We start from the raw sequence: 8757 nt of genomic DNA on the forward strand, positions 1-8757 counted from the left end.
TACTAACATGTAAAAACGCATTTAGGCGGGCCCGGCGCTTAATCGCTAGTCCACAATTACTTAAATGGCGCTTAAAGTGATATGTTTCTCCAAGATTTCTTCGAGAAAAATGAACGACACTCGAATAATCGGTGAAACGGCAATTCTCAGCGGCTCAGTTCGTCTTCAAAATTAAGACGCGCGAGAACCGACGACCAGCGCGTGTTCTCCATCACGAGCGAAATCTTGGTCCGGCGCGTGTGCGTTTGGCGTCGACTGGGTCCGGCTGATGGCCAGAAACAGTAATATATAGACGTGGAGCAGCGTAAATCCACAAACCGAGGCCAGGCTAATAGTGCTATGACCGTACAATGTTATTAATCACGCGAACGGGCTGCCGAGGGTCTTGCGAACTTAATTAATTAAATAATGTAATAGCCGGAGAAACTAGGGAACAACTGCTCTCTCTCTCTCTCTCTCTCTCTCTCTCTCTCTCGTTCTCTCGACCATGTTCCCTCGCCTGCTCCTGTAACTATTTGCCTCTCCTTTCTTCCCATACCTCGCTTCCTTCTCTCGTCTCTATATCGTATCGGAAACGTCCATCAGCGGCAGCATCCCTGAGGCGCTGCTCCTCTTCGCTGTCCAAATCTCGTGGCGAACGCACCAGATATCGCTGGTATGCAGCTGTAATTGCGTAATTTCTCCCCGTATATTTGCTTGTACGCGCGTGTTTTCGTTTCTGGGCTTGCTTCTGAGGATGGTCTTTTTGCGGGATTAACTTCTCGTCGATGGGGATTGGAACGTGTGGTGAAATCGATTCTTAGAGTTCGCGGTAAGGTGAAGAGGAAGAAATGGGAAGTAGAGCGGTTTCGCGATTTACGCGGTGCTTTTTATACCCGGTCTCGGTTTTTTACGCGATCAGAATTATCGAATTTCGAAGATTTGTGGAATTTTGTCAGTTATCAGTGAGCCGTAAATTCTTACTCGATTGCAGTAATTACGTAATTTTGACCACAAAACTGGATATCTGGAAATGTTAGGCAAGATTTGAAAAACTGTTGCAGGGAATATTAAGAAATTTACGAGAATTTAGTGAAAAATTATTTTGAAAACAAATCAGCCAGAAACAGATGCTAATAGTGAAACTAAAGTAGAAGTGCTAAGTGACTTGGAGCCAATAAAAAAAAAAAAGAATTAACCGTTTCGGAGACGAGGAATAAAATTTATTCTGGTATTTCTGAACTGTCACTGTTTATTAAGTAAATATTTTTACAATTCACCTTACCTTTTCTCTTAAATATTTCTTTTTTCGTACAGCAGACTCCATTTGTATGATTTCTATTCGCGTAGAAAGAAGTTACACGGAACGTGTAATCCGTATAAATCGCAGGATCAGTGTACAAAAGTGCCGCGTTAGCCGAGTGGGATTTTGCCTTAATAGTTGATCATCCTTATCATCGCCAGTTCTTGGAACTGCCTTAGTGAAGTGAAACAATAAAAAGTAATAGAAGGAGAAATAAAGAAACGTATCAGGTATCCGTATCTCACTCGCGCTCACTGAAGAAGTATACACGTGATTTTCTAGAACTCTTCCTCCCTTGATAGCGAACTAGATACGGTTCTCTTCTGTATACTGCACGACGTGTGATTTGTAAAAGATGTTTTGCGTTGGAAAATTTTTAGATTGACAGCTTAGAGATTAACATGTTGCGTGTCTCTTCTGTCGTTGAATAAAATCATTTTCCGCCGGTGTGATACATAGTTGCACAGATGTAATCAACGTTTCCTAAGATTTTTTTTCATTTTTTTTTCTTTTGTCAATAGATATAAACGAATATCTTCTAGTCACAAGCTTCAGTTTGGAACATTGCAGATCTTAATTACCCTTTAATTTATGCTACTTAAATGAACAGGTACACGTTGTGTTATTTTATAAGTTTGCAATTAACCGAGAAATGTTTAATTATCATTTGTTATATCATCGAATATTATGCAAACTAGAGTTTCAGATATTCTGAATTGTATTGCGTGTCATTTAAAACTTTCCGATAGTTTTGTAAGTTTTGAATAAAGTTTTGACAAAACTTGAAGGTCAGAGAAATTAAAGAAATTAAAATTTGACACGCAGCAGTTAAATTATATCGATGTTCGAATAGTGAGAATAACTGCTGTAATTTTTTATCTATGTTTTACATTACAGGGAGTGTGTTCTAATATTCACGTTTTGTGGACAATCTTTTACTTTTAAATTTATCAATTTTAATATCTAGATATCAGTTAATTCCAAATTTTTAGGGTTTATCAATTAATTGCAAATTATTGATACTTTTCAGTCTGCAAAAATTTAATTAATATTTTAAACGATCATTTGTATAATTATATTGTCCAAAGATCGATTAATAGTTATCTGCGATTTTCGTACATTAATTGTTCCTTCGAAAACATTATCGGGAGTAATTGTTTGAGGCAGTAACCGTCAAGCCAAAGAGAAATAACTGAAGCTTTTGCCTTCCGTAGAACGGGAGGCGTGTATATTAAAAGAGAGGCTTGCAACAGGAAACACGAGAAATATATTTACGGCAAACAACCGGCACCAATATGTCAGCTCGATCTTTTTACCCTTTAATCCTGATTGTTGAATCCTCGACTTGCGAAACAATTTGCCTTTCAAACTTCCAATATTTTATCGTTACTTCCACGAACGGTAATCTGTCATTCGTCACGTGTATTCTTTAACAATATTTCAACCTTACTTCATTTTCTCGAAATCTTTAACAAAGACGAAAAAAATGTTAGTGACATTTTATTAACGATCATTGAAACTCCTTTAAAAAATATTTGTACCTGTCGTTAAATTTCACAATTTTCCAAAATTAATTCTTTATCATATCCATCGAAAAATCCTAGCTTAATCTTCTATGTACGTGTAAGAGGAAAATATATAACTAACTTACGCGTCTACACTTAACTCTATCGAAAGTTCAACTCCGTAACACGGTTGAGCGTCTTTTCGCTGTACCACGGAGTCACTTTTTCTTTTTTTTCAAAGATACGCGTTACTCTGAGCAGTCACAAGTACGCAGCTATCTTTATCCCACTTCTGATTTGTAACACGAAATATATGCAACGGCGCTAAAAAACGATGACACAAATTACCGATTTTAGCGATCGTTTTAAGCGCCCTTGTATATACAGTAAATTCTCTACAAGTTTGGATTCTACAAGTGTCAGTATAGATGGTCCTACGCCTAGGCTGCGTCATTGCTGCGCCTATGTTATCTCCCTCGCTGTCAGTCAAGCATGCAACGCCACTGTCTGGCGTGACAGTGAACGTGTTAATAAGTAAATGTTGTTCAAATAATGTCGTGTTTGATGTCATTTTCATCAGAAAAATCTCATTAATATGTTAAGAAAAATTTCGGGATAAAAAAACGTAAAATGAAAAAAGTTGGTATTTAAATCGCTTGGTTGCCTCGACTCACGTTTCAACCTCACGGTTCCTTGCGGACTGACACTTGTGGAGACATTACTGTATTCCATCTTACACACGATGCAACAGAAAACTAGACTTTCTATCGTACTAACGTTCATCAACACCGCACCGATGTCTGTAATCTAAACAAATTTTAAACAACACTACACCAACATATACAATCCAAAGAAATTCCTCGACATTCGAAATTAATCAACACACCACACCAGCGTCCACAATCAAACCTAAATTCCTAATCGTCCGATAAAGCAACAATCAATCTACCTTCACGTTCAACCCGGAACAAAAGCCTGCAAGAAACAGGTTGCGTTTCCAAAAGCGGCCCCCGGCAAGAACCGAGCGACTCGCGTTGATTCACAAAACCACGTGAAATCTTCGCGCAGCTTACGATCGTTCATAATTGCAAAACGGGCGAGGCCTGGTCACCGGCGAACCTCCGTTGACAACACGCGATTGTTCCAGGAGAAACGAGCGCGGGTGAACTCGAGCTTCATAATTTACGGAGCAGCGCGCGTAAGCTTCGACTTATTGGCGAAACATGCAACTGGCCGGATGCAACCGATCGATAGCCCGCCCGATAACCTTGGTCCGGACTTACGGAAAGAGTTTCGTGTCCCTTCTTCTCGTCCCCTGGTCATCGCTTTATCAGTGGGTGCTCGTTTGGCGCCGGCGGCATGCATCATTAAGCTTCCAGCGTGCCGTAACGCCGACGAAGCTTACTTGCGCGGACCTCGTGTGCACACCGACACACACACGTCTTCGTTAGATACACACAGATACACTTGTACGTATATATATATACACACACACGCGAGAGCACAGTTTCTACTAGCAAACTCGTCCTCTTTATTCCACCCTCTGTGTTTCCACCTGTCTCTTCGTCGCAGCTCACACAGCGAGCGAGCGAGAAGGCACACCTACACACACCTACACACAGATCTATACATACGCAGAGACGTTCACACGGCGCACACAAACTCACCGCGTTTCGTCCACCCTTTCAGGCTCCTCCACCCTCGAGTTTCAACCCAATTCCCCTTAACGCTAATTTATCTTAATTACATTCTACGCGCGTCGGCTGGCGAGCAAGTGTGTGGGTGGCTGTGTGTAAGCACGTGAACGTGTTGGAATCGTGTGTACGTGTGTGTACGTACGGGAGAATTTCGGTCTGGACTCGTTGGCTCGCGTGCGCGCTCGTGCACGCGTGTGTAATTGCATGCCAACGTTATATGGGTTTTCTGGGTTTTACGCCGCGTCTATGGAGGCACCGTACACGCGCGCACCTAGATTTTACGCGTGCGTCTAGTTTAAGGGCAATTTCGACTATGGCTGGCTGGCTGGCTGGCTGACTGCGCTCAGGATGGAAAGGAGGATGGGGGGGTAAGTCTCGATGAGAAGGTGATTGATAGGCGGGACGATGATTTTGTTTGCTTTGAAGGCAAACGCATTCCGTTGAGTGAATTTTCATTCTGGCTCTTGCGTCGGTAGAGATTTTTTTCCGATCAAATTGCCGCTCTTTTTTCCTCTGTGATGTGACGTTTTAGGCGTGTTTTTGTTGGAACGTGTTGTTTATGCGATTTGACGTTGTCATTGGTACCAGGGGTGAATTAACATTTGGACCGTTTCAATGGAAAATGTTTGTAATAAAAGCTCGGAGATTGCGAAGAGTAATTATCGAAGGTACTTGAAAATGAAGTATTGAAAGCTTTACATTGAAACATTTGTAATACAACACAGATATATCACACGTTTTGCAATAATCTTTAGTTTCGTTGGAGACTTCGTCGAATAATTTTCATTATCAAAATTTTGCAATGAATTTTTAATTTGTAAAATGTACCTTTTTTATTTTAAATATCAAAAATTAATTACTTATATAACAATATGAACGATCTAATACAGGAAAAAATTTATTTATCCTAATGATTAATTAAACTTAAAAATTGATATTCGTTTAGAAATTAATCTCTCCATAATAATATAAATGAATAAAGTCAATCTATTTAATTAATGAAATTCTATTTTAGTACAACAATTACTAATTATTCAATCACTAATTCACTTAAAAGACACTTCACCTAACGTCCACTGAACTCTATTCCACAATCACCTTCCAAAAATTTCAATCAGTGATTAATCACACATTGCGAATTTTTTCTCTCTAAAAGTTAATTAAAAACATAGCAAAGCAGTCGTTTGTACGTTTGTAATTTACGTACTCCACTCGTCGCAGGAATCATTTATTCATCAAACAGCCTCCCGTTCCGGCGTTTCGTTTAAAACAAGAGTTACTCGTACGCAATAAAGCCAACGCAATTGTTATCGCAGCACGGTTGCGTCTGCCGTTCTTGCGCGAAATTTCACCGTGCACACATGTACACGCCGGTAAGATGGTGAAGGTTGGTTGTTACACACGAGCTTTAATCTTAACGTCACGGAATATCCAACCGGTGTCCGTTCCAGGACCGAATTTCCAGAGGATGGTTTCTCACTTCTGCATCGATCGGCGATTCACCGAAATTTCCGGGTGACGGCAACGATCCCTTCTCTCCTCTGTCCTTCTCGTCTTCTGTCTTGCAGCGTTCAGAAATGAACCACGGCTCACCCTCTGCTTTTCTCGAAATTTGCCAGCGGTGATACGAGGAGCCACGTTGATGTTCAGAAAACCTTAATTTTATCTTATCGATTTTTTAAAGATATCTTCCTAAAATATTAAGAAGAAATTGATTTTCTACAGTTTCACACTTCACTTGAGGGGCTTTTTTAATTATTTGTGATAAAATGCTGGGTTTGTATGACAGAAGAATGTACAACGACGAGCAATGTCTGAAATTTTCAGATGTCGATAATGCATATATTCTTCGTTGTGTAATAAATTGTCAGCGCTGAAGACAAATTATACCTTTACGCGGTGAAAATGATCAAATTTAGCATTGCAAATTACTTATTCACTGCTGCGTAATTTGTTCTAGTTTATCTACGTGGTATATGCATACAGGCAACTACACTACCGGCCAAAAGTTTGGAATCACCTCCTAATTTTCATCGGTACTGAATCTGCTACTAATTTTTCACAGACTTGATATTGATATTGTGGAGATAAATAGCAATCTATCTCATATCGATTGATTTGAATGATACAAAATTTGTTAAAAAATTCTTAAAGCTGCTGACCTTTTTCTGCGAATTTTTGTGTAACTTGCAATGCACAGTGATTCCAAACTTTTGCCCGGTAGTGTATGTATCGAATTGAATTACTATTAAATTTTGACCAAAAATATATTCTACTTTATCTGTTACCTTTCTCGTGTGAAAAAAACACGAATGAAACTACGAAGAAATAGTCGAGCAATGGTTAATAAAAATTTTGCAACTTCAGTCGCGAATAAATTGAAGGAGAAGTTAATAACAAGGGATTAACCGGTGCGTGAATAATTCTGTAAATTTTCGCTAAACCCAGTCGTTAATAGAATATATAATATAGTCCTTACCCTTCGGTGATTTTGTGCAACTTAATTGGCTCTAATAATAAAATTATAATTCTGGGATAATATTGTTCTACTGATTATTCGATGAATAATTTCATGGAAGCCTTAGCATATGCTGTGTATACATCGTAACTGTTATTACTGCGTATATTACAGGCTTGACGTACTTATGATGTAATAATTCAGAGCATAATATTACATTCGCGTAATTGCACTATCATCTCCGTAATGTATTATACTCGAACATCGTCCACCATTATCGCGCGCGGCATGTCTATCAGTACGTCCCAATTTAATATTCAACGTTCCACGTAATTCGTGTTATCAATTTCTACTTCGATTGTTTCCGTACAGTTCATCGAAATCACGTCGATTGCAGTTATCAGGCGGAGGATTCAAGACGAACACCGTGAAAATTATGTTACCGATTTTACGACCTACCAATAGCTCACGAGGGAGCCGATATCAAATAATAGAATGCTCCAATGTTGGTATTTTTATTTAGAAAGGTGGATTAAAACGTGGGTGAGTAATTTCTGTAACGAATGGTTATCTGTAATTTGTTGAATTCAGTCGTTTACTTCGTCAAAGGCACGTAATTAGAATAATTTTAAGTATTTTTATTGTTCTCGCTGATATTATATTTCTATATTAAATGTACAGAGTGATTCGTTCAATACTCCTCAAAATTTCACAATGTTATCGTTGAAAGAAACATTCGTCTATAATTTTAGCTATTTAAAATTACATTTATAGGTACACTTCCCCCGATTCAACATCATTATAATTCACAGATACGTCTAAATTACATTTTAATTCTCCACTGACTAACGATACTAATCATTTTCTTCATACATAAGTATCATCCACTCTAAAAATTCTCACTTCACAATTACAAAATTAAGACGTGTACTCTCGTATCTTTCGCGATGCGAGAACTAAGAGAGAGAGAGAGAGAGGTCAACAAGCATGACGTAAATAGCTCTTCGAAACAAACATATTAATTTAATCTGTACGCGTTCGAAGGGAATCGAATTATTAATTTCTAGTTTGATTGCTGGCCATGTCGAGCAGTTATCAAATAAGAGGAGGCAACGTGAAACTATCTCCTCGATTCGGCTGTCATGGGGCGGCCGTAAACGGGGGTGTCGGAGGAGGTTTGGCCCCGTTTATCTTGAGATTGAGCATTAGGATTCAGTGTATGGTGCCGGCCTTGCCAGTAGGAGATAAGGGGGTAATTTCTGTTCACCGAGGGGGTCAGAACTGCCCGTAGCTCATCTCTACAACGTATACGTACCACCCCCGTGGCCACTTGGCCCACCAGCCCCCATGGTCGAAAGTCGTTTCCACGATCTTAGGGGCCACGAGCTCGGCTTAAGCCCCATGCAAATTAGATGCGGGATCTTATGGATGTAGATATAGCTATAAGACTGTTGATATAGATACGCCGGTGTGTCATGGAAAGGGGATAAATGACTGTTGCATGGGTCACTGGACCACTGTCGTTAATCATTTGTACTGTAAATTACCATTGTCCTGTTGCTCTTATTAGTTCGATCGAACCGTTTGCATTGGTAACGATGTTATATCGCTTGTCGCTCGAGCACGTTTGAATTAGCATAAACGTTTGTGAAAACGATCGTCGATATCGCAGTATCAGTACCGAGGGAACTTTCTTTAGCGGGTTTCCTCAGCTGTGTCGCGATAAGATTTTCTTAAGCTAAGAAAAAATTAATATTAACGAAAGTTCGTTTGATAAATTGTTTGTAATAATTGTGTACAGTGCAATGAGAATTT

Source organism: Habropoda laboriosa, unplaced genomic scaffold (genome assembly GCF_001263275.1).
Source record: "Habropoda laboriosa isolate 0110345459 unplaced genomic scaffold, ASM126327v1 scaffold92, whole genome shotgun sequence".
Taxonomy (NCBI): Eukaryota; Metazoa; Arthropoda; class Insecta; order Hymenoptera; family Apidae; genus Habropoda; species Habropoda laboriosa.